The 24,762-nt window shown below is 57.5% G+C and overlaps 1 protein-coding gene across 1 annotated transcript in view; it reads right to left on the minus strand.

Annotated features, from left to right (window-relative positions):
• TSNAXIP1 (translin associated factor X interacting protein 1) overlaps positions 1-24,762 on the minus strand; it is a 152,399-nt gene that overhangs the window by 126,645 nt on the left and 992 nt on the right. The gene's annotated exons all lie outside the window — the stretch shown is intronic.

Genomic DNA, 24,762 nt, shown 5'->3' on the forward strand with positions numbered 1-24,762 from the left:
CTAAACTAAGGGGAGCTTAGTGCCTCTCCACACCACAGGGAGCTCAGTGTCTCTCCACACTATTATGGGGAGTTCAGTGCCTCCCAACATCACAGGGAGATCAGTGCCTCTCGACACCATAGGGAGCTCAGTGTTTCTCCACACCACGGGGAGCTCAGTGTCTCTCCACACCACGGGGAGCTCGGTGTCTCTCCACACTACAGGGAGCTCAATGTCTCTCCACACCGTGGGGAGCTCAGTGTTTCTCCACACCACAGGGAGCTTAGTGCCTCTCCACACCACAGGGAGCTCAGTGCCTCTCCACACCACGGGGAGCTCAGTGTTTCTCCACACCACAGGGAGCTCAGTGCCTCTCTACACCACAGGGAGCCCAGTGCCTCTCCACACCACAGGGAGCTCAGTGCCTCTCCACACCACAGGGAGCTCAGTGCCTTTCCACACCACAGGGAGCTCAGTACCTCTCCACACCACAGGTAGTTCAGTGCCTCTCCACAGCACGGGGAGCTCAGTGTCTCTCCACACAACAGGGAGCTCAATGTCTCTCTACACCATGGGGAGCTCAGTGTTTCTCCACACCATAGGGAGCTCAGTGCCTCTCCACACCACGGGGAGCTCAGTGCCTCTCCACACCACAGGGAGCTCAGTGCCTCTCAACACCACAGGGAGCTCAGTGCCTCTCCACACCACGGGGAGCTCGGTGTCTCCCAACACCACAGGGAGCTCAATGTCTCTCCACACTGTGGGGAGCTCAGTGTTTCTCCACACCACAGGGAGCTCAGTGCCTCTCCACACCACGGGGAGCTCAGTGTTTCTCCACACCACGGGGAGCTCAGTGCCTCTCCACACCACGGGGAGCTCAGTGCCTCTCCACACCACGGGGAGCTCAGTGCCTCTCCACACCACAGGGAGATCAGTGCCTCTCAACACCACAGGGAGCTCAGTGCCTCTCCACACCACAGGGAGCTCAGTGCCTCCCAACACCACAGGGAGATCAGAGCCTCTCCACACCACAGGTAGTTCAGTGACTCTGCACACCACAGGGAGCTCAGTGTCTCTCCACACCACAGGGAGCTCAGTGCCTCTCCACACCACAGGGAGCTCAGTGCCTTTCCACACCACAGGGAGCTCAGTGCCTCTCCACACCACAGGGAGCTCTTTGTCTCTCCACACCACAGGGAGCTCAGTGCCTCTCTACACAGCAGGGAGATCAGTGCCTCTCTACACCACAGGGAGATCAGTGCCTCTCTACACCACAGGGAGATCAGTGCCTCTCTACACCACAAGGAGATCAGTGCCTCTCTACACCACAGGGAGATCAGTGCCTCTCTACACCACAAACAGATCAGTGCCTCTCCACAACACGGCGAGCTCAGTGCCTCTCCACACCATAGGGAGCTCAGTGTCTCTCCACACCACAGGGAGCTCAGTGCCTCTCCACACTATGGGGAGCTCAGTGCCTCTCAACACCACAGGGAGCTCAGTGCCTCTCCACACTATGGGGAGCTCAGTGCCTCTCCACACCACAAGGAGATAAGTGCCTCTCCACACCATGGGGAGCTCAGTGTCTCTCCACACCACAGGGAGCTCAGTGCCTCTCCACACCACAAGGAGCTCACTGCCTCTCCACACCACAGGGAGCTCAGTGTCTCTCTAAACTAAGGGGAGCTTAGTGCCTCTCCACACCACAGGGAGCTCAGTGTCTCTCCACACTATTATGGGGAGTTCAGTGCCTCCCAACATCACAGGGAGATCAGTGCCTCTCGACACCATAGGGAGCTCAGTGTTTCTCCACACCACGGGGAGCTCAGTGTCTCTCCACACCACGGGGAGCTCGGTGTCTCTCCACACTACAGGGAGCTCAATGTCTCTCCACACCGTGGGGAGCTCAGTGTTTCTCCACACCACAGGGAGCTTAGTGCCTCTCCACACCACAGGGAGCTCAGTGCCTCTCCACACCACGGGGAGCTCAGTGTTTCTCCACACCACAGGGAGCTCAGTGCCTCTCTACACCACAGGGAGCCCAGTGCCTCTCCACACCACAGGGAGCTCAGTGCCTCTCCACACCACAGGGAGCTCAGTGCCTTTCCACACCACAGGGAGCTCAGTACCTCTCCACACCACAGGTAGTTCAGTGCCTCTCCACAGCACGGGGAGCTCAGTGTCTCTCCACACAACAGGGAGCTCAATGTCTCTCTACACCATGGGGAGCTCAGTGTTTCTCCACACCATAGGGAGCTCAGTGCCTCTCCACACCAAGGGGAGCTCAGTGCCTCTCCACACCACAGGGAGCTCAGTGCCTCTCAACACCACAGGGAGCTCTGTGCCTGTCCACACCACAGGGAGCTCAGTGCCTCCCAACACCACAGGGAGATCAGAGCCTCTCCACACCACAGGTAGTTCAGTGCCTCTCCACACCACGGGGAGCTCAGTGCCTCTCCACACCACAGGGAGCTCAGTGCCTCTCAACACCACAGGGAGCTCAGTGCCTCTCCACACCACGGGGAGCTCGGTGTCTCCCAACACCACAGGGAGCTCAATGTCTCTCCACACTGTGGGGAGCTCAGTGTTTCTCCACATCACAGGGAGCTCAGTGCCTTTCCACACCACAGGGAGCTCAGTGCCTCTCCAAACCACAGGGAGCTCTTTGTCTCTCCACACCACAGGGAGCTCAGTCTCTCTTCACACCATGGGAAGCTCAATGTCGCTCCACACCACAGTGAGCTCAGTGTCTCTCTAAACTAAGGGGAGCTTAGTGCCTCTCCACACCACAGGGAGCTCAGTGTCTCTCCACACTATTATGGGGAGTTCAGTGCCTCCCAACACCACAGGGAGATCAGTGCCTCTCGACACCACAGGGAGCTCAGTGTTTCTCCACACCACGGGGAGCTCAGTGTCTCTCCACACCACGGGGAGCTCGGTGTCTCTCCACACTACAGGGAGCTCAATGTCTCTCCACACCGTGGGGAGCTCAGTGTTTCTCCACACCACAGGGAGCTTAGTGCCTCTCCACACCACAGGGAGCTCAGTGCCTCTCCACACCACGGGGAGCTCAGTGTTTCTCCACACCACAGGGAGATCAGAGCCTCTACACACCACAGGGAGCTCAGTTTCTCTCCACACCACAGGGAGCTCAGTGCCTCTCCACACCACAGGGAGCTCAGTGCCTTTCCACACCACAGGGAGCTCAGTACCTCTCCACACCACAGGTAGTTCAGTGCCTCTCCACAGCACGGGGAGCTCAGTGTCTCTCCACACAACAGGGAGCTCAATGTCTCTCTACACCATGGGGAGCTCAGTGTTTCTCCACACCATAGGGAGCTCAGTGCCTCTCCACACCAAGGGGAGCTCAGTGCCTCTCCACACCACAGGGAGCTCAGTGCCTCTCAACACCACAGGGAGCTCTGTGCCTGTCCACACCACAGGGAGCTCAGTGCCTCCCAACACCACAGGGAGATCAGAGCCTCTCCACACCACAGGTAGTTCAGTGACTCTGCACACCACAGGGAGCTCAGTGTCTCTCCACACCACAGGGAGCTCAGTGCCTCTCCACACCACAGGGAGCTCAGTGCCTTTCCACACCACAGGGAGCTCAGTGCCTCTCCAAACCACAGGGAGCTCTTTGTCTCTCCACACCACAGGGAGCTCAGTCTCTCTTCACACCATGGGAAGCTCAGTGTCGCTCCACACCACAGTGAGCTCAGTGCCTCTCCACATCACAGGGAGCTCAGTGTCTCTTCACACTATTATGGGGAGTTCAGTGCCTCCCAACACCACAGGGAGCTCAGTGCCTCTCGACACCACGGGGAGCTCAGTGTTTCTCCACACCACGGGGAGCTCAGTGTCTCTCCACACCACGGGGAGCTCGGTGTCTCCCAACACCACAGGGAGCTCAATGTCTCTCCACACTGTGGGGAGCTCAGTGTTTCTCCACACCACAGGGAGCTCAGTGCCTCTCCACACCACGGGGAGCTCAGTGTTTCTCCACACCACGGGGAGCTCAGTGCCTCTCCACACCACGGGGAGCTCAGTGCCTCTCCACACCACGGGGAGCTCAGTGCCTCTCCACACCACAGGGAGCTCAGTGCCTTTCCACACCACAGGGAGCTCAGTACCTCTCCACACCACAGGCAGTTCAGTGCCTCTCCACAGCACGGGGAGCTCAGTGTCTCTCCACACAACAGGGAGCTCAATGTCTCTCACACCATGGGGAGCTCAGTGTTTCTCCACACCATAGGGAGCTCAGTGCCTCTCCACACCACAGGGAGCTCAGTGCCTCTCAACACCACAGGGAGCTCAGTGCCTCTCCACACCACAGGGAGCTCAGTGCCTCCCAACACCACAGGGAGATCAGAGCCTCTCCACACCACAGGTAGTTCAGTGACTCTGCACACCACAGGGAGCTCAGTGTCTCTCCACACCACAGGGAGCTCAGTGCCTCTCCACACCACAGGGAGCTCAGTGCCTTTCCACACCACAGGGAGCTCAGTGCCTCTCCACACCACAGGGAGCTCTTTGTCTCTCCACACCACAGGGAGCTCAGTGCCTCTCTACACAGCAGGGAGATCAGTGCCTCTCTACACCACAGGGAGATCAGTGCCTCTCTACACCACAGGGAGATCAGTGCCTCTCTACACCACAGGGAGATCAGTGCCTCTCTACACCACAAGGAGATCAGTGCCTCTCCACAACACGGGGAGCTCAGTGCCTCTCCACACCATAGGGAGCTCAGTGTCTCTCCACACCACAGGGAGCTCAGTGCCTCTCCACACTATGGGGAGCTCAGTGCCTCTCAACACCACAGGGAGCTCAGTGCCTCTCCACACTATGGGGAGCTCAGTGCCTCTCCACACTATGGGGAGCTCAGTGCCTCCCAACAGCACAGGGAGCTCAGTGTCTCTTTACACCACAGGGAGCTCAGTGCCTCTCCACACTATGGGGAGCTCAGTGCCTCTCCACACCACAAGGAGATAAGTGCCTCTCCACACCATGGGGAGCTCAGTGTCTCTCCACACCACAGGGAGCTCAGTGCCTCTCCACACTATGGGGAGCTCAGTGCCTCCCAACACCACAGGGAGATCAGAGCCTCTCCACACCACAGGTAGTTCAGTGCCTCTCCACACCACAGGGAGCTCAGTGTCTCTCCACACCACAGGGAGCTCAGTGCCTCTCCACACCACAAGGAGCTCAGTGCCTCTCCACACCACAGGGAGCTCAGTGTCTCTCTAAACTAAGGGGAGCTTAGTGCCTCTCCACACCACAGGGAGCTCAGTGTCTCTCCACACTATTATGGGGAGTTCAGTGCCTCCCAACACCACAGGGAGATCAGTGCCTCTCGACACCACAGGGAGCTCAGTGTTTCTCCACACCACGGGGAGCTCAGTGTCTCTCCACACCACGGGGAGCTCGGTGTCTCTCCACACTAAAGGGAGCTCAATGTCTCTCCACACCGTGGGGAGCTCAGTGTTTCTCCACACCACAGGGAGCTTAGTGCCTCTCCACACCACAGGGAGCTCAGTGCCTCTCCACACCACGGGGAGCTCAGTGTTTCTCCACACCACAGGGAGCTCAGTGCCTCTCTACACCACAGGGAGCCCAGTGCCTCTCCACACCACAGGGAGATCAGAGCCTCTACACACCACAGGGAGCTCAGTTTCTCTCCACACCACAGGGAGCTCAGTGCCTCTCCACACCACAGGGAGCTCAGTGCCTTTCCACACCACAGGGAGCTCAGTACCTCTCCACACCACAGGTAGTTCAGTGCCTCTCCACAGCACGGGGAGCTCAGTGTCTCTCCACACAACAGGGAGCTCAATGTCTCTCTACACCATGGGGAGCTCAGTGTTTCTCCACACCATAGGGAGCTCAGTGCCTCTCCACACCACGGGGAGCTCAGTGCCTCTCCACACCACAGGGAGCTCAGTGCCTCTCAACACCACAGGGAGCTCAGTGCCTCTCCACACCACAGGGAGCTCAGTGCCTCCAAACACCACAGGGAGATCAGAGCCTCTCCACACCACAGGTAGTTCAGTGACTCTGCACACCACAGGGAGCTCAGTGTCTCTCCACACCACAGGGAGCTCAGTGCCTCTCCACACCACAGGGAGCTCAGTGCCTTTCCACACCACAGGGAGCTCAGTGCCTCTCCAAACCACAGGGAGCTCTTTGTCTCTCCACACCACAGGGAGCTCAGTCTCTCTTCACACCATGGGAAGCTCAGTGTCGCTCCACACCACAGTGAGCTCAGTGCCTCTCCACATCACAGGGAGCTCAGTGTCTCTTCACACTATTATGGGGAGTTCAGTGCCTCCCAACACCACAGGGAGCTCAGTGCCTCTCGACACCACGGGGAGCTCAGTGTTTCTCCACACCACGGGGAGCTCAGTGTCTCTCTACACCACGGGGAGCTCGGTGTCTCCCAACACCACAGGGAGCTCAATGTCTCTCCACACTGTGGGGAGCTCAGTGTTTCTCCACACCACAGGGAGCTCAGTGCCTCTCCACACCACGGGGAGCTCAGTGTTTCTCCACACCACGGGGAGCTCAGTGCCTCTCCACACCACGGGGAGCTCAGTGCCTCTCCACACCACGGGGAGCTCAGTGCCTCTCCACACCACAGGGAGCTCAGTGCCTTTCCACACCACAGGGAGCTCAGTACCTCACCACACCACAGGCAGTTCAGTGCCTCTCCACAGCACGGGGAGCTCAGTGTCTCTCCACACAACAGGGAGCTCAATGTCTCTCTACACCATGGGGAGCTCAGTGTTTCTCCACACCATAGGGAGCTCAGTGCCTCTCCACACCACGGGGAGCTCAGTGCCTCTCCACACCACAGGGAGCTCAGTGCCTCTCAACACCACAGGGAGCTCAGTGCCTCTCCACACCACAGGGAGCTCAGTGCCTCCCAACACCACAGGGAGATCAGAGCCTCTCCACACCACAGGTAGTTCAGTGACTCTGCACACCACAGGGAGCTCAGTGTCTCTCCACACCACAGGGAGCTCAGTGCCTCTCCACACCACAGGGAGCTCAGTGCCTTTCCACACCACAGGGAGCTCAGTGCCTCTCCACACCACAGGGAGCTCTTTGTCTTTCCACACCACAGGGAGCTCAGTGTCTCTTCACACCATGGGAAGCTCAGTGTCGCTCCACACCACAGGGAGCTCAGTGTCTCTTCACACTATTATGGGGAGTTCAGTGCCTCCCAACACCACAGGGAGCTCAGTGCCTCTCGACACCACGGGGAGCTCAGTGTTTCTCCACACCACGGGGAGCTCAGTGTCTCTCCACACCACGGGGAGCTCGGTGTCTCCCAACACCACAGGGAGCTCAATGTCTCTCCACACTGTAGGGAGCTCAGTGTTTCTCCACACCACAGGGAGCTCAGTGTTTCTCCACACCACGGGGAGCTCAGTGCCTCTCCACAGCACGGCGAGCTCAGTGCCTCTCCACACCACGGGGAGCTCAGTGCCTCTCCACACCACGGGGAGCTCAGTGCCTCTCCACACCACGGGGAGCTTAGTGTCTCTCTACACCACAGGGAGCCCAGTGCCTCTCCACACCACAGGTAGTTCAGTGTCACTCCACACCACAGTGATCTCAGTGCCTCTCCACACTATGGGGAGCTCAGTGCCTCTCCACACCACAGGGAGCTCAGTGCCTCTCTACACCACAGGGAGCTCAGTGCCTCTCTACACCACAGGGAGCTCAGTGCCTCTCCACACCACAGGGAGCCCAGTGCCTCTCCACACCACAAGGAGATAAGTGCCTCTCCACACCATGGGGAGCTCAGTGTCTCTCCACACCACGGGGAGCTCAGTGCCTCCCCACACCACAGGGAGCTCAGTGCCTCTCCACACTATGGGGAGCTCAGTGCCTTCCAACACCACAGGGAGCTCAGTGCCTCTCCACACCACAGGGAGCTCAGTGCCTCTCTACACCACAGGGAGCTCAATGCCTCTCTACACCACAGGGAGCTCAGTGCCTCTCTACACCACAGGGAGCTCAGTGCCTCTCCACACCACAAGGAGATAAGTGCCTCTCCACATCATGGGGAGCTCAGTGTCTCTCCACACCACGGGGAGCTCAGTGCCTCTCCACACCACAGGGAGCTCAGTGCCTCTCCACACTATGGGGAGCTCAGTGCCTCCCAACACCACAGGGAGCTCAGTGCCTCTCCACACCACAGGGAGCTCAGTGCCTCTCCACACCACAGGGAGCTCAGTGCCTCTCTACACCACAGGGAGCTCAGTGCCTCCCAACACCACAGGGAGCTCAGTGCCTTTCCACACCACAGGGAGCTCAGTGCCTCTCTACACAGCAGGGAGATCAGTGCCTCTCTACACCACAGGGAGATCAGTGCCTCGCTACACCACGGGGAGATCAGTGCCTCTCTACACCACAGGGAGATCAGTGCCTCTCTACACCACAAGGAGATCAGTGCCTCTCCACACCACAGGGAGCTCAGTGCTTCTCCACACCACAAGGACCTCAGTGCCTCTCCACACTATGGGGAGCTCAGTGCCTCCCAACACCACAGGGAGCTCAGTGCCTCTCCACACCACAGGGAGCTCAGTGCCTCCCAACACCACAGGGAGCTCAGTGCCTCTCCACACCACAGGGAGCTCAGTGCCTCTCTACACAGCAGGGAGATCAGTGCCTCTCTACACCACAGGGAGATCAGTGCCTCTCTACACCACAAGGAGATCAGTGCCTCTCTACACCACAGGGAGATCAGTGCCTCTCTACACCACAAGGAGATCAGTGCCTCTCCACAACACGGGGAGCTCAGTGCCTCTCCACACCATAGGGAGCTCAGTGTCTCTCCACACCACAGGGAGCTCAGTGCCTCTCCACACTATGGGGAGCTCAGTGCCTCTCAACACCACAGGGAGCTCAGTGCCTCTCCACACTATGGGGAGCTCAGTGCCTCCCAACAGCACAGGGAGCTCAGTGTCTCTTTACACCACAGGGAGCTCAGTGCCTCTCCACACTATGGGGAGCTCAGTGTCTCTCCACACCACAGGGAGCTCAGTGCCTCTCCACACTATGGGGAGCTCAGTGCCTCCCAACACCACAGGGAGATCAGAGCCTCTCCACACCACAGGTAGTTCAGTGCCTCTCCACGCCACAGGGAGCTCAGTGTCTCTCCACACCACAGGGAGCTCAGTGCCTCTCCACACCACAGGGAGCTCAGTGCCTCTCCACACCACAGGGAGCTCAGTGTCTCTCCACACCACAGGGAGCTCAGTGTCTCTCTAAACTAAGGGGAGCTTAGTGCCTCTCCACACCACAGGGAGCTCAGTGTCTCTCCACACTATTATGGGGAGTTCAGTGCCTCCCAACACCACAGGGAGATCAGTGCCTCTCGACACCACAGGGAGCTCAGTGTTTCTCCACACCACGGGGAGCTCAGTGTCTCTCCACACCACGGGGAGCTCGGTGTCTCTCCACACTACAGGGAGCTCAATGTCTCTCCACACCGTGGGGAGCTCAGTGTTTCTCCACACCACAGGGAGCTTAGTGCCTCTCCACACCACAGGGAGCTCAGTGCCTCTCCACACCACGGGGAGCTCAGTGTTTCTCCACACCACAGGGAGCTCAGTGCCTCTCTACACCACAGGGAGCCCAGTGCCTCTCCACACCACAGGGAGATCAGAGCCTCTACACACCACAGGGAGCTCAGTTTCTCTCCACACCACAGGGAGCTCAGTGCCTCTCCACACCACAGGGAGCTCAGTGCCTTTCCACACCACAGGGAGCTCAGTACCTCTCCACACCACAGGTAGTTCAGTGCCTCTCCACAGCACGGGGAGCTCAGTGTTTCTCCACACCACAGGGAGCTCAATGTCTCTCCACACTGTGGGGAGCTCAGTGTTTCTCCACACCACAGGGAGCTCAGTGCCTCTCCACACCACGGGGAGCTCAGTGTTTCTCCACACCACGGGGAGCTCAGTGCCTCTCCACACCACGGGGAGCTCAGTGCCTCTCCACACCACGGGGAGATCAGTGCCTCTCCACACCACAGGGAGCTCAGTGCCTTTCCACACCACAGGGAGCTCAGTACCTCTCCACACCACAGGTAGTTCAGTGCCTCTCCACAGCACGGGAAGCTCAGTGTCTCTCCACACAACAGGGAGCTCAATGTCTCTCTACACCATGGGGAGCTCAGTGTTTCTCACACCATAGGGAGCTCAGTGCCTCTCCACACCACGGGGAGCTCAGTGCCTCTCCACACCACAGGGAGCTCAGTGCCTCTCAACACCACAGGGAGCTCAGTGCCTCTCCACACCACAGGGAGCTCAGTGCCTCCCAACACCACAGGGAGATCAGAGCCTCTCCACACCACAGGTAGTTCAGTGACTCTGCACACCACAGGGAGCTCAGTGTCTCTCCACACCACAGGGAGCTCAGTGCCTCTCCACACCACAGGGAGCTCAGTGCCTTTCCACACCACAAGGAGCTCAGTGCCTCTCCACACCACAGGGAGCTCTTTGTCTCTCCACACCACAGGGAGCTCAGTGTCTCTTCACACAATGGGAAGCTCAGTGTCGCTCCACACCACAGTGAGCTCAGTGCCTCTCCACACCACAGGGAGCTCAGTGTCTCTTCACACTATTATGGGGAGTTCAGTGCCTCCCAACACCACAGGGAGCTCAGTGCCTCTCGACACCACGGGGAGCTCAGTGTTTCTCCACACCATGGGGAGCTCAGTGTCTCTCCACACCACGGGGAGCTCGGTGTCTCCCAACACCACAGGGAGCTCAATGTCTCTCCACACTGTAGGGAGCTCAGTGTTTCTCCACACCACAGGGAGCTCAGTGCCTCTCCACACCACGGGGAGCTCAGTGTTTCTCCACACCACGGGGAGCTCAGTGCCTCTCCACACCACGGGGAGCTCAGTGCCTCTCCACACCACGGGGAGCTCAGTGCCTCTCCACATCACGGGGAGCTCAGTGCCTCTCCACATCACGGGGAGCTCAGTGCCTCTCCACACCACGGGGAGCTTAGTGTCTCTCTACACCACAGGGAGCCCAGTGCCTCTCCACACCACAGGTAGTTCAGTGTCACTCCACACCACAGTGATCTCAGTGCCTCTCCACACTATGGGGAGCTCAGTGCCTCTCCACACCACAGGGAGATCAGAGCCTCTCCCCACCACAGGGAGCTTAGTGTCTCTCCACACCACGGGAAGCTCAGTGTCTCTCCAGACCACGGGGAGCTCAGTGCCTCTCTACACCACGGGGAGCTCAGTGCCTCTCTACACCACGGGGAGCTCAGTGCCTCTCCACACCACGGGGAGCTCAGTGCCTCTCCACACCACGGGGAGCTCAGTGCCTCTCCACACCACGGGGAGCTCAGTGCCTCTCCACACAACAGGGAGCTCAATGTCTCTCTACACCATGGGGAGCTCAGTGCCTCTCCACACCACGGGGAGCTCAGTGCCTCTCCACACCACAGGGAGCTCAGTGCCTCTCCACACCACAGGGAGCTCAGTGCCTCTCCACACCACAGGGAGCTCAGTGCCTCCCAACACCACAGGGAGATCAGAGCCTCTCCACACCACAGGTAGTTCAGTGACTCTGCACACCACAGGGAGCTCAGTGTCTCTCCACACCACAGGGAGCTCAGTGCCTCTCCACACCACAGGGAGCTCAGTGCCTTTCCACACCACAGGGAGCTCAGTGCCTCTCCACACCACAGGGAGCTCTTTGTCTCTCCACACCACAGGGAGCTCAGTGTCTCTTCACACCATGGGAAGCTCAGTGTCGCTCCACACCACAGTGAGCTCAGTGCCTCTCCACACCACAGGGAGCTCAGTGTCTCTTCACACTATTATGGGGAGTTCAGTGCCTCCCAACACCACAGGGAGCTCAGTGCCTCTCGACACCACGGAGAGCTCAGTGTTTCTCCACACCACGGGGAGCTCAGTGCCTCTCCACACCACAGGGAGCTCAGTGCCTCTCCACACCACAGGGAGCTCAGTGCCTCTCTACACCACAGGGAGCTCAGTGCCTCCCAACACCACAGGGAGCTCAGTGCCTTTCCACACCACAGGGAGCTCAGTGCCTCTCTACACAGCAGGGAGATCAGTGCCTCTCTACACCACAGGGAGATCAGTGCCTCGCTACACCACGGGGAGATCAGTGCCTCTCTACACCACAGGGAGATCAGTGCCTCTCTACACCACAAGGAGATCAGTGCCTCTCCACACCACAGGGAGCTCAGTGCTTCTCCACACCACAAGGACCTCAGTGCCTCTCCACACTATGGGGAGCTCAGTGCCTCCCAACACCACAGGGAGCTCAGTGCCTCTCCACACCACAGGGAGCTCAGTGCCTCCCAACACCACAGGGAGCTCAGTGCCTCTCCACACCACAGGGAGCTCAGTGCCTCTCTACACAGCAGGGAGATCAGTGCCTCTCTACACCACAGGGAGATCAGTGCCTCTCTACACCACAAGGAGATCAGTGCCTCTCTACACCACAGGGAGATCAGTGCCTCTCTACACCACAAGGAGATCAGTGCCTCTCCACAACACGGGGAGCTCAGTGCCTCTCCACACCATAGGGAGCTCAGTGTCTCTCCACACCACAGGGAGCTCAGTGCCTCTCCACACTATGGGGAGCTCAGTGCCTCTCAACACCACAGGGAGCTCAGTGCCTCTCCACACTATGGGGAGCTCAGTGCCTCCCAACAGCACAGGGAGCTCAGTGTCTCTTTACACCACAGGGAGCTCAGTGCCTCTCCACACTATGGGGAGCTCAGTGTCTCTCCACACCACAGGGAGCTCAGTGCCTCTCCACACTATGGGGAGCTCAGTGCCTCCCAACACCACAGGGAGATCAGAGCCTCTCCACACCACAGGTAGTTCAGTGCCTCTCCACGCCACAGGGAGCTCAGTGTCTCTCCACACCACAGGGAGCTCAGTGCCTCTCCACACCACAGGGAGCTCAGTGCCTCTCCACACCACAGGGAGCTCAGTGTCTCTCCACACCACAGGGAGCTCAGTGTCTCTCTAAACTAAGGGGAGCTTAGTGCCTCTCCACACCACAGGGAGCTCAGTGTCTCTCCACACTATTATGGGGAGTTCAGTGCCTCCCAACACCACAGGGAGATCAGTGCCTCTCGACACCACAGGGAGCTCAGTGTTTCTCCACACCACGGGGAGCTCAGTGTCTCTCCACACCACGGGGAGCTCGGTGTCTCTCCACACTACAGGGAGCTCAATGTCTCTCCACACCGTGGGGAGCTCAGTGTTTCTCCACACCACAGGGAGCTTAGTGCCTCTCCACACCACAGGGAGCTCAGTGCCTCTCCACACCACGGGGAGCTCAGTGTTTCTCCACACCACAGGGAGCTCAGTGCCTCTCTACACCACAGGGAGCCCAGTGCCTCTCCACACCACAGGGAGATCAGAGCCTCTACACACCACAGGGAGCTCAGTTTCTCTCCACACCACAGGGAGCTCAGTGCCTCTCCACACCACAGGGAGCTCAGTGCCTTTCCACACCACAGGGAGCTCAGTACCTCTCCACACCACAGGTAGTTCAGTGCCTCTCCACAGCACGGGGAGCTCAGTGTTTCTCCACACCACAGGGAGCTCAATGTCTCTCCACACTGTGGGGAGCTCAGTGTTTCTCCACACCACAGGGAGCTCAGTGCCTCTCCACACCACGGGGAGCTCAGTGTTTCTCCACACCACGGGGAGCTCAGTGCCTCTCCACACCACGGGGAGCTCAGTGCCTCTCCACACCACGGGGAGATCAGTGCCTCTCCACACCACAGGGAGCTCAGTGCCTTTCCACACCACAGGGAGCTCAGTACCTCTCCACACCACAGGTAGTTCAGTGCCTCTCCACAGCACGGGAAGCTCAGTGTCTCTCCACACAACAGGGAGCTCAATGTCTCTCTACACCATGGGGAGCTCAGTGTTTCTCACACCATAGGGAGCTCAGTGCCTCTCCACACCACGGGGAGCTCAGTGCCTCTCCACACCACAGGGAGCTCAGTGCCTCTCAACACCACAGGGAGCTCAGTGCCTCTCCACACCACAGGGAGCTCAGTGCCTCCCAACACCACAGGGAGATCAGAGCCTCTCCACACCACAGGTAGTTCAGTGACTCTGCACACCACAGGGAGCTCAGTGTCTCTCCACACCACAGGGAGCTCAGTGCCTCTCCACACCACAGGGAGCTCAGTGCCTTTCCACACCACAAGGAGCTCAGTGCCTCTCCACACCACAGGGAGCTCTTTGTCTCTCCACACCACAGGGAGCTCAGTGTCTCTTCACACAATGGGAAGCTCAGTGTCGCTCCACACCACAGTGAGCTCAGTGCCTCTCCACACCACAGGGAGCTCAGTGTCTCTTCACACTATTATGGGGAGTTCAGTGCCTCCCAACACCACAGGGAGCTCAGTGCCTCTCGACACCACGGGGAGCTCAGTGTTTCTCCACACCATGGGGAGCTCAGTGTCTCTCCACACCACGGGGAGCTCGGTGTCTCCCAACACCACAGGGAGCTCAATGTCTCTCCACACTGTAGGGAGCTCAGTGTTTCTCCACACCACAGGGAGCTCAGTGCCTCTCCACACCACGGGGAGCTCAGTGTTTCTCCACACCACGGGGAGCTCAGTGCCTCTCCACACCACGGGGAGCTCAGTGCCTCTCCACACCACGGGGAGCTCAGTGCCTCTCCACATCACGGGGAGCTCAGTGCCTCTCCACATCACGGGGAGCTCAGTGCCTCTCCACACCACGGGGAGCTTAGTGTCTCTCTACACCACAGGGAGCCCAGTGCCTCTCCACACCACAGGTAGTTCAGTGTCACTCCACACCACAGTGATCTCAGTGCCTCTCCACACTATGGGGAGCTCAGTGCCTCTCCACACCACAGGGAGATCAGAGCCTCTCCCCACCACAGGGAGCTTAGTGTCTCTCCACACCACGGGAAGCTCAGTGTCTCTCCAGACCACGGGGAGCTCAGTGCCTCTCTACACCACGGGGAGCTCAGTGCCTCTCTACACCACGGGGAGCTCAGTGCCTCTCCACACCACGGGGAGCTCAGTGCCTCTCCACACCACGGGGAGCTCAGTGCCTCTCCACACCACGGGGAGCTCAGTGCCTCTCCACACAACAGGGAGCTCAATGTCTCTCTACACCATGGGGAGCTCAGTGCCTCTCCACACCACGGGGAGCTCAGTGCCTCTCCACACCACAGGGAGCTCAGTGCCTCTCCACACCACAGGGAGCTCAGTGCCTCTCCACACCACAGGGAGCTCAGTGCCTCCCAACACCACAGGGAGATCAGAGCCTCTCCACACCACAGGTAGTTCAGTGACTCTGCACACCACAGGGAGCTCAGTGTCTCTCCACACCACAGGGAGCTCAGTGCCTCTCCACACCACAGGGAGCTCAGTGCCTTTCCACACCACAGGGAGCTCAGTGCCTCTCCACACCACAGGGAGCTCTTTGTCTCTCCACACCACAGGGAGCTCAGTGTCTCTTCACACCATGGGAAGCTCAGTGTCGCTCCACACCACAGTGAGCTCAGTGCCTCTCCACACCACAGGGAGCTCAGTGTCTCTTCACACTATTATGGGGAGTTCAGTGCCTCCCAACACCACAGGGAGCTCAGTGCCTCTCGACACCACGGAGAGCTCAGTGTTTCTCCACACCACGGGGAGCTCAGTGTCTCTCCACACCACGGGGAGCTCGGTGTCTCCCAACACCACAGGGAGCTCAATGTCTCTCCACACTGTGGGGAGCTCAGTGTTTCTCCACACCACAGGGAGCTCAGTGCCTCTCCACACCACGGGGAGCTCAGTGTTTCTCCACACCACGGGGAGCTCAGTGCCTCTCCACACCACGGGGAGCTCAGTGCCTCTCCACACCACGGGGAGCTCAGTGTCTCTCTACACCACAGGGAGCCCAGTGTCACTCCACACCACAGTGATCTCAGTGCCTCTCCACACTATGGGGAGCTCAGTGCCTCTCCACACCACAGGGAGATCAGAGCCTCTCCTCACCACAGGGAGCTTAGTGTCTCTCCACACCACGGGAAGCTCAGTGTCTCTCCAGACCACGGGGAGCTCAGTGCCTCTCTACACCACGGGGAGCTCAGTGCCTCTCTACACCACGGGGAGCTCAGTGCCTCTCTACACCACGGGGAGCTCAGTGCCTCTCCACACCACGGGGAGCTCAGTGCCTCTCCACACCACGGGGAGCTCAGTGCCTCTCCACACAACAGGGAGCTCAATGTCTCTCTACACCATGGGGAGGTCAGTGTTTCTCCACACCATAGGGAGCTCAGTGTCTCTCCACACCACAGGGAGCTCAGTGCCTCTCCACACCACAGGGAGCTCAGTGCCTTTCCACACCACAGGGAGCTCAGTGCCTCTTCACACCACAGGGAGCTCTTTGTCTCTCCACACCACAGGGAGCTTAGTGTCTCTTCACACCATGGGAAGCTCAGTGTCGCTCCACACCACAGTGAGCTCAGTGCCTCTCCACACCACAGGGAGCTCAGTGTCTCTTCACACTATTATGGGGAGTTCAGTGCCTCCCAACACCACAGGGAGCTCAGTGCCTCTCGACACCACGGGAAGCTCAGTGTTTCTCCACACCACGGGGAGCTCAGTGTCTCTCCACACCATGGGGAGCTCGGTGTCTCCCAACACCACAGGGAGCTCAATGACTCTCCACACTGTGGGGAGCTTAGTGTTTCTCCACACCACAGGGAGCTCAGTGCCTCTCCACACCACGGGGAGCTCAGTGTTTCTCCACACCACGGGGAGCTCAGTGCCTCTCCACACCACGGGGAGCTCAGTGCCTCTCCACACCACGGGGAGCTCATTGCCTCTCCACACCACGGGGAGCTCAGTGCCTCTCTACACCACAGGGAGCCCAGTGCCTCTCCACACCACAGGTAGTTCAGTGTCACTGCACACCACAGTGATCTCAGTGCCTCTCCACACTATGGGGAGCTCAGTGCCTCTCCACACCACAGGGAGATCAGAGCCTCTCCCCACCACAGGGAGCTTAGTGTCTCTCCACACCACGGGAAGCTCAGTGTCTCTCCAGACCACGGGGAGCTCAGTGCCTCTCTACACCACGGGGAGCTCAGTGCCTCTCTACACCACGGGGAGCTCAGTGCCTCTCTACACCACGGGGAGCTCAGTGCCTCTCTACACCACGGGGAGCTCAGTGCCTCTCCACACCACGGGGAGCTCAGTGCCTCTCCACACCACGGGGAGCTCAGTGCCTCTCCACACAACAGGGAGCTCAATGTCTCTCTACACCATGGGGAGCTCAGTGCCTCTCCACACCACGGGGAGCTCAGTGCCTCTCCACACCACGGGGAGCTCAGTGCCTCTCAACACCACATGGAGCTCAGTGCCTCTCCACACCACAGGGAGCTCAGTGCCTCCCAACACCACAGGGAGATCAGAGCCTCTCCACACCACAGGTAGTTCAGTGACTCTGCACACCACAGGGAGCTCAGTGTCTCTCCACACCACAGGGAGCTCAGTGCCTCTCCACACCACAGGGAGCTCAGTGCCTTTCCACACCACAGGGAGCTCAGTGCCTCTCCACACCACAGGGAGCTCTTTGTCTCTCCACACCACAGGGAGCTCAGTGTCTCTTCACACCATGGGAAGCTCAGTGTCGCTCCACACCACAGTGAGCTCAGTGCCTCTCCACACCACAGGGAGCTCAGTGTCTCTTCACACTATTATGGGGAGTTCAGTGCCTCCCAACACCACAGGGAGCTCAGTGCCTCTCGACACCACGGGGAGCTCAGTGTTTCTCCACACCACGGGGAGCTCAGTGTCTCTCCACACCACGGGGAGCTCGGTGTCTCCCAACACCACAGGGAGCTCAATGTCTCTCCACACTGTGGGGAGCTCAGTGTTTCTCCACACCACAGGGAGCTCAGTGCCTCTCCACACCACGTGGAGCTCAGTGTTTCTCCACACCACGGGGAGCTCAGTGCCTCTCCACACCACGGGGAGCTCAGTGCCTCTCCACACCACGGGGAGCTCAGTGCCTCTCCACACCACGGGGAGCTTAGTGTCTCTCTACACCACAGGGAGCCCAGTGCCTCTCCACACCACAGGTAGTTCAGTGTCACTCCACACCACAGTGATCTCAGTGCCTCTCCACACTATGGGGAGCTCAGTGCCTCTCCACACCACAGGGAGATCAGAGCCTCTCCCCACCACAGGGAGCTTAGTGTCTCTCCACACCACGGGAAGCTCAGTGTCTCTCCAGACCACGGGGAGCTCAATGCCTCTCTACACCACGGGGAGCTCAGTGCCTCTCTACACCACGGGGAGCTCAGTGCCTCTCCACACCACGGGGAGCTCAGTGCCTCTCCACACCACGGGGAGCTCAGTGCCTCTCCACACCACGGGGAGCTCAGTGCCTCTCCACACCACGGGGAGCTCAGTGCCTCTCCACACAACAGGGAGCTCAATGTCTCTCTACACCATGGGGAGCTCAGTGTTTCTCCACACCATAGGGAGCTCAGTGCCTCTCCACACCACGGGGAGCTCAGTGCCTCTCCACACCACAGGGAGCTCAGTGCCTCTCCACACCACAGGGAGCTCAGTGCCTTTCCACACCACAGGGAGCTCAGTGCCTCTCCACACCACAGCGAGCTCTTTGTCTCTCCACACCACAGGGAGCTCAGTGTCTCTTTACACCATGGGAAGCTCAGTGTCGCTCCACACCACAGTGAGCTCAGTGCCTCTCCACACCACAGGGAGCTCAGTGTCTCTTCACACTATTATGGGGAGTTCAGTGCCTCCCAACACCACAGGGAGCTCAGTGCCTCTCGACACCACGGGGAGCTCAGTGTTTCTCCACACCACGGGGAGCTCGGTGTCTCTCCACACCACGGGGAGCTCGGTGTCTCTCCACACCACGGGGAGCTCGGTGTCTCTCCACACCACGGGGAGCTCGGTGTCTCCCAACACCACAGGGAGCTCAATGTCTCTCCACACTGTGGGGAGCTCAGTGTTTCTCCACACCACAGGGAGCTCAGTGCCTCTCCACACCACGGGGAGCTCAGTGCCTCTCCACACCACGAGGAGCTCAGTGCCTCTCCACACCACGGGGAGCTCAGTGCCTTTCCACACCACGAGGAGCTTAGTGTCTCTCTACACCACAGGGAGCCCAGTGCCTCTCCACACCACAGGTAGTTCAGTGTCACTCCACACCACAGTGATCTCAGTGCCTCTCCACACTATGGGGAGCTCAGTGCCTCTCCACACCACAGGGAGATCAGAGCCTCTCCACACCACAGGGAGCTTAGTGTCTCTCCACACCACGGGAAGCTCAGTGTCTCTCCACACTGTGGGGAGCTCAGTGCCTCTCTACACCACGGGGAGCTCAGTGCCTCTCCACACCACGGGGAGCTCAGTGCCTCTCCACACCACGGGGAGCTCAGTGCCTCTCCACACCACGGGGAGCTCAGTGCCTCTCCACACCAAGGGGAGCTCAGTGCCTCTTCACACCACGGGGAGCTCAGTGTCTCTCTACACCACAGGGAGCCCAGTGCCTCTCCACACCACAGGTAGTTCAGTGTCACTCCACACCACAGTGATCTCAGTGCCTCTCCACACTATGGGGAGCTCAGTGCCTCTCCACACCACAGGTAGCTCAGTGCCTCTCCACACCACAGGGAGCTTAGTGTCTCTCCACACCACGGGAAGCTCTGTGTCTCTCCAGACCACGGGGAGCTCAGTGCCTCTCCAGACCACGGGGAGCTCAGTGCCTCTCCACATCACGGGGAGCTCAATGCCTCTCCACACCACGGGGAGCCCAGTGCCTCTCCACACCACGGGGAGCTCAGTGCCTCTCCACACCACGGGGAGCTCAGTGCCTCTCCACACCACAGGGAGCTCAGTGCCTCTCGACACCACGGGGAGCTCAGTGTTTCTCCACACCACGGGGAGCTCAGTGTCTCTCCACACCACGGGGAGCTCGGTGTCTCTCCACACCACGGGGAGCTCGGTGTCTCCCAACACCACGGGGAGCTCAGTGTTTCTCCACACCACAGGGAGCTCAGTGCCTCTCCACACCACGGGGAGCTCAGTGCCTCTCCACACCACGAGGAGCTCAGTGCCTCTCCACACCACGGGGAGCTCAGTGCCTCTCCACACCACGGGGAGCTTAGTGTCTCTCTACACCACAGGGAGCCCAGTGCCTCTCCACACCACAGGTAGTTCAGTGTCACTCCACACCACAGTGATCTCAGTGCCTTTCCACACTATGGGGAGCTCAGTGCCTCTCCACACCACAGGGAGATCAGAGCCTCTCCACACCACAGGTAGTTCAGTGCCTCTCCACACCACAGGGAGCTCAGTGTCTCTCCACACCACGGGAAGCTCAGTGCCTCTCCACACTATAGGGAGCTCAGTGTCTCTCCAGACCACGGGGAGCTCAGTGTCTCTCCACACCACGGGGAGCTCAGTGTCTCTCCACACCACGGGGAGCTCAGTGTCTCTCCACACCACGGGGAGCTTAGTGGCTCTCCACACCACAGGGAGCTCAGTGTCTCGCCACACCACGGGGAGCTCAGTGTCTCTCCATACCACGGGGAGCTCAGTGTCTCTCCACACCACGGGGAGCTCAGTGTCTCTCCACACCATGGGGAGCTCAGTGCCTCTCCACACCACGGGGAGCTCAGTGTCTCTCCACACCACGGGGAGCTCAGTGTCTCTCCACACCATGGGGAGTTCAGTATCTCTCCACACCACGGGGAGCTCAGTGCCTCTCCACACCACGGGGAGCTCAGTGTCTCTCCACACCACGGGGAGCTCAGTGTCTCTCCACACCATGGGGAGTTCAGTATCTCTCCACACCACAGGGAGCTCAGTGCCTCTCCACACCACGGGGAGCTCAGTGTCTCTCCACACCACAAATCCTAAAGATAAAGATGCTGGATCCGCTTCAAAAGAATCTGTCAGGTTTTTGCTACCTCATTTGAGAGCAGCATGACGTAGTCAAAAAGATTCTGAATTCAACAGTGTATCATTTAGATTAATGGGTGCCGCCATTCCGACACAATCAGAATTTGTAGATTTAGCCATGTAGCAGAGCTCAAAGAGCTGTCCTATCCACACCAGGCTCTCTATAGAGATTGAGCATTGACAGTGGAGGAGGCGTACATGTGACCTTACTCCATCAGGAACAGGAGTGAAACACATATAAAAAAAAGTAAGATTTTGTAAAAACTTGCATTTGATGAATCTGGTCTAAAATATCTGAAAAAGCAAAGTTGTCAAGGAAAATTCCATCTAAAAAAAATAACTTAAAAAGTGGCACAAGACGTATAGAAAATAAGGCAGAAATGCTAGAGCCGCTTAAGGCTGTGTGCACACGTTGCGTTTTTTACCGCGGAAACGCTGCGTTTTGAACCGCAGCGTTTTAGTGGCAAATTGCATGCGTTCAGCTTTCCCAGCAAAGTGTATGGGAAAGCTGAAAAATCAGTGCACATGCTGCGTTTCTTTCCGCAGCGTTTTGGATGCCAAAAATCGGTGCGGAAAGAAAAGCAGCATGTCACTTCTTTTGTGCTTTGTGGCTGCGTTCTCTCCCCCATTGAAATCAATGATGTGGGGTCAGAACGCAGCTACACCGCATGGACCTGCTTTTTTGTTGCGGTCCGCAGCCTTTGTCGGCACGCCAGAACGCAGGCATTTACCTGGAAGTGAGGTCAAGAGGCTTCCTGTTGACCTCACTTCCTGCCAAAGCCCCCGGTGTCGCCAAAGTGCCCGCCCCGACCCCCGAGTCCCCGACCCCCCTCCCGAAAATCCAACATGGCCGCGCGCACAGCAGCGCACCGGCCGCCCTGCTCCTATGTTATCTGTCGCATGTGCCTTGAGACATGCGACAGAAAACTGTTCCCAGGCCCTGCCCGTTCACCCCAATTCCCCCCGGTGTCATACATACCTGTCCGGTCGCAGCGCTGATCCCCCGCGGCTCCCTCCTCCTTCACAGCAGACGCCGGCCGGTCACATGTGCAGAGCAGCTGACAGCCAGCACTGTGTTCAGAGAGCTGTGCTGGCTGCTCGGCACTCTGCAGCTGTGACCCGGGGAGAGTGGGTGCAGATTTTTGCACCCACTCTCCTCAAATGGAGGGTCTGCCCTCCTAGAAAATGGGGGATACGTTCCCTGAACGTGCCCCCATATTCTAGAAGGTCCAGAGGCGACGTGGGACATCCATATGGATTTCTGCGGACCCATTTTTTTTTTATTAAATTGGAGAACAAGGGAATGATTTGGGGAGTGTTTTTTCTAATAAAACATTTTTTGTTGTCTTTTTTTGCTTTTGCTTACTGTCAATTAGTTATGTCGGGTGTCTGATAGACGCCGTGACATCACTAATTGCTGGGCTTGATGCCAGGTGACATTACACATCTGGTATCAACCCCATTTATTACCCCGTTAGCCAACGCACCAGGGCGCGGGATGAGTTGGGGCGAAGCGCCAGGATTGGCGCATCTAATGGATGCGCCACTTCTGGGGCGGCTGCGACCTGCTATTTTTAGGCTGGGAAGAGTCCAATAACCATGGCTCTTCCCACCCTGAGAATACCAGACCCCAGCTGTCAGCTTCACCTTGGCTGGTGATCTAATTTGGGGGGACCCCACGTTATTTTTTTTTTATTCTTTATTTATAAATAAAAAAAAAAAAAGCCTGGGGAGCCCTCCAAATTGATCACCAGCCAAGATGAAGCTGCCAGCTGTGGTTTGCAGGCTACAGCTGTCTGCTTTACCCTGACTGGCTATCAAAAATAGGGGGGACCCCACGCCATTTTTTTCATTTTTTTATTTTTTTTTTTATTGGATAAATACTAAGCTAGGCACCCTTTAGTGCCACATGAAAGGTACTAAAGGTGCCAGCTTAGAATATGCAGGCGGGGGTGGGACGTTCTATATATTTGACATCCCTTCATCCATTGACGCTTTTTAGGCTGTGTGTCCACAATCAGGGTTTGCAGCGTTATGGGCGCTGAGTGTTTTCCCTGCGTCCATAACGCTGCGTTGTGCAGTAGAAGCACAGTGGAAGGATTTTTGGAGATCCCATGCCCACTGTGCTTCTTTTCTCCGCAGCATAAACTGACCGGTAGCGCAGCTTCCCGAGCCTCAGCATGTCAATTTATGCTGCGGAGACGAGTGTTCTCTGCAGGTAGCATAGAGCTCCACAGCAGCCTGAACCCAAATCGTGGGCATGGGCAGCTGCAGGAAGGCTGGCACTGTGTACTAGACGCCGTGTCGCTGGATCATGGCCACATAGCCTTAGGCCCCTTTCACACGTCAGTGATTCTGGGACGTTTGTGCTTTTTTTTTAAACGTACCAGAATCACTGACATACGCAGACCCATTGTAATGAATGGGTATGCTCACACGTCAGTGATTTTTCACTGCACGTGTCTCCGTGCGGCGTACCCGCGTGTGCGTGATTGCCGCACGGAGACATGTCCATTTTTTTCTGGCATCACTGATGTTCCACGGACCACGCAGTGGTGTGGTCCGTGAAACACGTGCCAGAAAAAAACGTGCTTTTAAAATAAAAATCATTTTAACTCACCCGGCGTCCAGCGATGTCCTCTGCAACCCGTTCTGCCGGCTGCTTCTGAGCCGGCTCATTATTGTCGCGCATATTCATGATGCACGACACAGCCGACCCGGAAGCAGCTGCTGCGGGGGTCAGCGCCGGCCGGATGCTGCGTCGCGGGAGCGATCAGCACCATGGAGAGCGGGTGCAGGTGAGTTAATCTCTAAGTGCAATCACGGGCCACGGAGAACGGAGCCCGGATTGCACTTAGACAACCCACGTGTGCTGTGATTTTCGGCACACGGAGGGACATGTGCGTGTTTTACACGCCAGTGAAAAACGTCAGTGTTTTTCACTGACGTGTGAAACGGGCCTAAAAGTGAGAATATTGTTGCTACAGCAACATTTTGGGTGAAGTAGCTGTGGATTCAAAATGCTTAATATACTCCTGAATAAAATCCTTGAGGGGTGCAGATTCCAAAATGGGGTCACTTGTGGGGGTTTTCTGACGTATAGGTACCTAAGGGGCTTGGTGCGCGAAGTTTATTTCAACTTTTCCAAAATTCAAATGGTGCTCCTTCCATTCCAAGCCCTCCCATTTATCCAAACAGAATGTGGAGAAGGAAATGACATCACAGGTTTTTTTTTTCCAAAGGTCTGTGTTCAACCAACTTTATTAACACTGACAAGTCTTAAAAAACGCACCTAAAAAAAACGCATGGAAAACGCATGGAAAACGCATGGAAAACGCATGCGTTTTCGATGTGTTGTTTCTCAAAAAGCATTGTTTACAATTCTCCCCTGTGCCAGTGGGTGCGTTTTTTTCCGCGCGGAAAAAAAAGCAACGTGTGCACATACCCTAAAGAGAAAAAGAAGAGCAAATTACTCCAGAAAAGTGGAGGAAGAGCAGTGATAAGTTAGGGCCAGAGTCCGAGAATAAAAAAAACAATACAAAAAAAGAAAAAAAGAAAAAAAAAAAAAAAACAGGATTTTTTTGTTTGTTTTAGTTTTTGTTTTCATTTTTTAATACAACAATCAAATAAAATAACAACACAAATATATTGTATTTTATTTTTTACTTTAATAAAATACTTGAAATAAAAAAATCAACAAAAAAACATATATGTGTTCTTTGTTTTAAATTTCTAATGAAATAAATAATGAAATAAGAAAGTAAAATAAACATGTGTATGTACATA

This window comes from Anomaloglossus baeobatrachus, chromosome 10 (assembly GCF_048569485.1).
Source record: "Anomaloglossus baeobatrachus isolate aAnoBae1 chromosome 10, aAnoBae1.hap1, whole genome shotgun sequence".
Classification (NCBI taxonomy): Eukaryota; Metazoa; Chordata; class Amphibia; order Anura; family Aromobatidae; genus Anomaloglossus; species Anomaloglossus baeobatrachus.